General features: G+C 43.3%; 2 protein-coding genes across 8 annotated transcripts in view; both read right to left on the bottom strand.

The window, feature by feature from the left end:
• Positions 1-6,460, bottom strand: part of LOC128421967 (zinc finger protein 624-like) — a 182,106-nt gene that overhangs the window by 101,861 nt on the left and 73,785 nt on the right. The window lies entirely within an intron of this gene.
• LOC128422884 (zinc finger protein 850-like) overlaps positions 1-6,460 on the bottom strand; it is a 127,738-nt gene that overhangs the window by 112,184 nt on the left and 9,094 nt on the right. The window lies entirely within an intron of this gene.

Raw genomic sequence — 6,460 nt, 5'->3', positions numbered from 1 at the left:
GCTGCGCTCCCTCTGCCCCCATCAAAGTTCCTTTAAGACCCCATATTTCAGGGGGCAGGCTCATCTGCAGCAAAACAAAACACAGCTGCCCTGGCCAAGTGGAGCCAGGCTGGGGGGCACCGTGGGGACCCCGGAAATGTGCCCTTAGAAGAAAAATGTGCCCCTCTGTCGGAGGCAGCCCTCCTTCTGAAACACCAAGAGAGTAAACAGACAGTTCTCTGGAGAGGAGCAGAAAGCGGAGTCCCCTCAAGATCAGTATTGGGACCTGTGGCTTTTCAACTTGTTCATAAATGATCTAGACTTCAGAGGGAGCAGGGAGGGGGCAAAGTTTGCTGATGGCAGTAAATTGTCCAGGGTTGTTCAAAGAAAGAGAGATTGCAAGGAGCTCGAAAAGGACTTCTCCAAATGGGGTGTATTGGCAGAAAATACAGTTCATTGTCAATGAGATTAAAGTGATGTATGTTGGGAGAAAAAAATACCTCTTAATGTCATATACAGGCTCATGGGGTCTGAAATGGATCTCTCTGTGTGCTCTAGGAGACCAGGGGAGAGGGGAGCTGGTCACAGCAGGAGGGGAAGTCTCCCTGGATGCTTCAGCTGATGGCCTCCTCTAATGGTCTCCTGCCCCTCCTCTCCTCCCTCTGAGCCTGAACTGCTCTCTGCCCCAGCCTCTTCCTGCTCACCAAACCCTGTTTCCTCCTCAGCTTGCAACACCTCCCCTCCCATTCTGCTCCATTTTCTCCCTCTTTCTGCTCATCGCCATCCCACCACCAGTCCCTGGGCTCTGAGCCTTCTTCCCTTTTGTGTTCCCCAGCTGGTGCCTCCCCCCCTGCACCCCTCCAGTCCATGACAACAGCAGCAACAACAAAAGTAAAATCAGTATGATAGTAATATGCACTGTGGACCTCTGGTAGGAAAACTCCCTAGCAGCATGACTGAATAAAAACTTCTGGGACTATGGAAAAGTACTATCTTCCCCAAACCCCAGAATACGGAGGAGCTCTGGGGTTGCCCCATGGGGTTCAAGAGTGAAGATGGGCCCATCAGGAGACTTCCCTGGTCCCTGCAGCCCCTCCGTTCCCCTCTTGCAATTCGGCTTGGGGGAAAATCTCCCATTAAATTACAGCATTTCAAGTTTTTTTCAGAATGCTTAGGAGGCAGGGATGAAGTTCTGGTGAAGAAGCAGTGCGGTGGTGGGGGTGACAGAGTTTGGTGCAAAAACCATCTTGCATGCTTGAGTAGAGCAACTCCAGGGCAGCAGGACTTCTTCAGTAATAGTTTACGGAGCTTTCAAAGCATACAGTTCTCCCTGGGTCCCCAGTGAGGCACAAAACTTTGCTCCTGAGAGCAAATCCAGTTTCAGCAGTAAAAAAATAGAGCACACAGGATATCTAAGTCAGGCACACAAACCGGCAGAAGGGAGCAAGGGAGGAAAGAGGCTGGAAGGACGCAGGGCAAAGGATGTGTGTCTTTCACTTCCTGTCGTCTGGGAGGGAAGTCAGGAACTCAGCATATTCAGTGGCTTCACGAAGCAAAGCTTTCTTCTTTTTTCAAAAAAAATTATTCATTTTATAACACAAATAAAGAACACAAACAAAAAAACAAACAACACAAACAGATTATTCTCTTATCCTTATTTTTCTAAACATTGTTAGGTGGGCTTCTCCAAGTCCCACCCATCTGATTTTCATTTTACTTCTTTAGCAGTTTACACATCATAGTTTCTAACCATCTTTTTTTTATCACACTTAAATTAACTTCACATTTTATCGCTTACAAATAATATTATTTTAAAATACACTATCTTCTACTTCTAACCCTACAGCCTATATCCACTTCCAAAGCTATTCTAAGATTTAAATATTAACATATTTTTTTCAAATATTCCTTAAGCTTCTTCCAATCTTCTTCCACCATCTCTTCTCTCTGGTCTCAGAGCCTCCCGGTCAGTTTGGCAAATTCCATATAGTCCATCATCTTCATCTGCCATTCTTCGATAGTTGGTAAATCTTGTTTCTTCCAATTCTTTTTTCCACAATTTATCCCAATCCACCATCATGATATTGTGCCCCACATCCCTGGCCCATTCAATCATTACAGATTTCACTTGTTCATCTCTCGTATGCCATTCCAGCAATAAATTATACATCTTAGATAGGTATTTTGTTTTGGTATCTAATAATTCCATTTCTAGTTTGGATTTCTCTGTTTGAAAACCAATTTTCTTATCCATTTTAAACATTTCATTTATCTGGATGTACTGGAACCAATCATCTACCGTAATTTTCGCTCCAAAACACGCACTTTTTTGCTCCTAGAAAGTAAGGGAAAATGCCTGTGCATGTTACGGAGCGAATGCACGGATCGGAGCCATGGCTGCCGTCAGTCAAGCAAAGCGGGAGCCGCTTACACACTCTACGAGGCTCTCGCTTTGCTTGCTTTAAAGCGACCTGGAGCCGGGGAGGAGGGAGGGAAGGAGAGTCATGGCAGCAAAGCCGGCAGCAGCCACTTACACGAGAGGAGGGACAGACGCTAGCAAAAGTCCGTGCGCTCTCTAAACAGAGCAATGAGGCTGCAGAGGGATGGCAGGAAAGATAAAATTTAAGCAACCAGCAGCAAAATAAAACCAACCTCGAGCTCTGAGCCAGCGCAGTGAAAACCAGGAAGTAAAAAAAAAGGCTGGGGAGGGCATGGGAGAGAGGGGAAAACTTCGCAAATCCCCCGCGTCTCAGCTGATCCGCTAGGACGGAGCAGCTTGTTTTCAGGCAGGATAGATTTGAGCATTGTCTGGGTCCTAGTGCCCCTACCGCTTTTTTGTGCTCCATTCTATTGCTGCTGGTGGCTGCTTATCATTCAGGCTGCAAGGAGGAGCGCTTTTACACAGCTAATGGCGAATCCCCTGCAATCCAAGTCCTCCTCACTTGCTCAAATCTATTCTGCCTCAAAACAAGGAGCGGAAGGAAAAGGCTGCAAACTGTTAAATGGGAAAAAAACCCAGGCACAGGGCAAATACCTTAAGTATACCTTTAAAGCAACAGTGCTCTTTCCCTCCCTCCTCCCCGCTCAGCTCGCAGAAAAGCTCCTTCTCCACACACCCCACGCGTGCTCCTTGTCCCTTGAGTTCTTTTCCTTCCCTCCCCACTTAAAACGTGGTTACAAAGCACGGATCCACATGGATCCTCAGGATTTTTGCACTGGGTCACCCCAAATTCACCATCAGATCACATAGCATTTCCATGGCTATAGCCTGCACCAAAAAACACACACGCACCCACTGTTTCATGGGGCCGCAATGGCGAAAAAACGTGGTTACAAAGCATGGATCCACATGGATCCTCAGGATTTTTGCCATTGGGCTACCCCAAACTCACTATCAGATCACATGTCTGTGGCCACAGCATGAACCATAAAAATCATACACCCACTGTTTCGTTTAGAATATTTTTTCCTTGTTTTCCTCCTCTAAAAACTACGTGCGTGTTATGGTCAGATGCGTGTTATAGAGCGAAAAATACGGTAATTTATCTTTCAACGGATCATAAGATTTTAATCTAAATTGGTCCCCTACTTCCATCAAACTATCATTATACTTCAATCATGTATCTTTCATATTCAACCTTTTATGGGTCTTAGCTTCCAATGGTGATATCCATCTGGGTGTTTTCCTTTCTAACAAATCCCTGTATCTTATCCAAACATCATCCAAAGATTTTCTAATTATACGATTTTTAAATCCTTTGTGAGCTTTTAGCTTGTCATACCATAAATATGCATGCCAACCAAATACATTGTCAAAACCTTCCAAATCCAAAACATCTGTATCTTCCAATAAAAACCATTGTTTCAGCCAGCAAAAGGCTGCAGCTTCAAAGTAAATCCTTAAATCTGGCAGGGAGAAACCCCCCCTCTCTTTTACATCTGTTAATAATTTAAACTTAATTCTGGGGGTTTTCCCCTGCCAGATAAATTTAGATAATATCTTTTGCCATTCCTTAAAACAATTCAACTTATCAATGATAGGGAGTACTTGGAACAAAAATAACACCTTAGGCAATACATTCATCTTTATCGCAGAAATTCAGCCCAACAAAGATAGTTTCAACCTTGTCCAAATATCCAAATCACTTTTGATATCTTTCCATAACTTTTCATAGTTGTCTTTGTACAAATGCATTTTTTGCAGTCATATTTACACCCAGATATTTCACCTTTTTCACAATCTTCAGCCCTGTGGGTTCCTCTAAAGTAAGTTTTTCATGTATCGTTATTTCCCCCCCTAAAACTTTGCTTTTATTCTTATTCAATTTGAAACCTGCAACTTGTCCGAACTGTTGAATTATCTTTGATTGCACTGATCTCAGGGTCCTGTAAAGTCAATACCAAATCATCAGCAAAGACTTTTAACTTATATTGTTTAGTTCCCACTACTATGCCTTTAACTTCCTCATCATTCCTTATCATATTCAGCAGCACCTCTAGGACAGAAATAGAAAGCAGGGGGGAGAGTGGGCACCCTTGCCTGGTTCCCTTCTCAATCCTAATTTCTTCTGAGACCACATTGTTAATTATAATTTTTGCTTTCTGCTCCAAGTAAATTGCATTAATACCATTGAAAAATTTTTGACCGATCCCCATATTACACAAGTTCTGTTTCATAAAACTCCAAGAAACATTATCAAAGGCTTTCTCTGCATCAATAAACATAAACATTGCTTTAGGATTCTTTTTTGCCTCTAATCTTTCCAGCACATTCCTAATATTATCTTTCATATGCCTCTCAGATAAAAAACCTGAATGATCTTTATGTATGTGCTTATTCAAAATCTTCTTCAATCTTGTAGCCAAAATATTTGCAAATGTTTTATAATCCACATTCAACAAGGAAATTGGTCGCTGATTCCTTACTTGAGCTCTATCTGTATCTGGTTTGGGTATCAGAGTGATGAAGGCCTCTTTCCAGGACTCGGGTGCTTTGTCCCCCTTTAATATTTTGTTACAAACATCCATCAATGGTTGTATCAGCCAATCCTTAAATATTTTATAATACTTGGAAGTTAAAGCATCAGGTCCCAGTGCTTTGCCTATTTTCATTTGGGCAATTGCCCCTTCAACTTCTTGTCTTGTAACCAATTCATTTAGTAGGCTTGTTTTGTCCGCTGGAATTTTCTGCAATCCATTTTTGTCCAAAAACTGTTCCATTTTATCCATTTTTCCTTTTTGTAAAGCTGCTTATAGTACTTTTGAAAACATTTTCTAATCTCTGTTGGCTTCTCAATATTCTTACCATCCTCAATAATATTAATTATTGTACTCTCTGTCCCCAAGCCAATAATTTTCTGCATTTATTTGCCGATGCAAAAGTCTTTTGTTTCATCAATATAATTTTCCATTCAATTTCTTGGTTTACTATTTGTGAAGACTAAGATTGTAATGCTTTAATTTCCTTTTGAATCTGTTGATTTTTTGGGTTACATCTTAGCTTTTTCTCTTTCTCCTTTGAGACAGAACTTTTTCCTTTTGCTCATTCTGTGCTTCCTTCCTGATAGAATTCTGTTGAATCAAAATACCTGGCATTACCACTTTACTTGCACCCCTTGCTTCAATTCCAGGATTCAGGTTCAATTCAAAATAGTCCTTTAGGGTCTTTTGAGCTTTATTTACGATCAATTCATTTCTCAGTAAAACATCATTCATCTGCCATCTAAAAGTACCCTGTAGAGACAATTTTAACTCTGTCAACACAGCATTACGATCAGAACAAGTCCTTGGGCAAATCTCTGATTTAGCGACTCTTGAGGTCAGGTCTTTAGTTAGCTGTCAGGGAATTGGAGGCTGCGAAAGAGCTGAGGGGGAAGCAGAGAGGCAAGAGTATCTGGTGGCGTGGGAAGGGGCCCCTAGTTCAGAGAATACCTGGGTCCTGGAGAGTTGTATCACTGACGAGGGTCTAGTGGAGGAGTTCCACAATTTCTTCCCCGACAAACCCAAACCCCGGGGTAGATTTTTCCAACAGGTGTTCGGGCCGACGATGAAGAGGATTTTGAGGGATTCCCACCATCTGACGAAGAGGAAGAAGAAGAGGAAAGTGTCTACTGGGGAACACGAGGAACTGTGGGTTTGAGGGAGGACTGGAGGACGTTTTTTGAAGATACGGATGAGGAGGAGGGTAGTTTTCCAGGCTTCACCCCCGCCACTCCGGAGAAGGGTAAATTGGGGATGGTAGATTCTCCCGAGGGGGAGGGGGCCTTTGAGGAGGGGGTGGATGTCAGGGAATTGGAGGCTGCGAAAGAGCTGAGGGGGAAGCAGAGAGGCAAGTACAGAGAGTCCACGCCGGTAATTAGCCGTTTCTCTTCCACGTCAGAGGAGGAAGCTGGGAGGGGGGAGCCAGTACTGGGAACCAGCCACTCACAGAGCAGAGGAAGCAAGAGGTGTGGACTCAGGAAATGGGCTTGCTGGGGGAGGC

The sequence above is a fragment of the Podarcis raffonei genome, chromosome 10, assembly GCF_027172205.1.
Source record: "Podarcis raffonei isolate rPodRaf1 chromosome 10, rPodRaf1.pri, whole genome shotgun sequence".
Classification (NCBI taxonomy): domain Eukaryota; kingdom Metazoa; phylum Chordata; class Lepidosauria; order Squamata; family Lacertidae; genus Podarcis; species Podarcis raffonei.
This window is presented reverse-complemented; position numbering and strand designations above follow the sequence as displayed.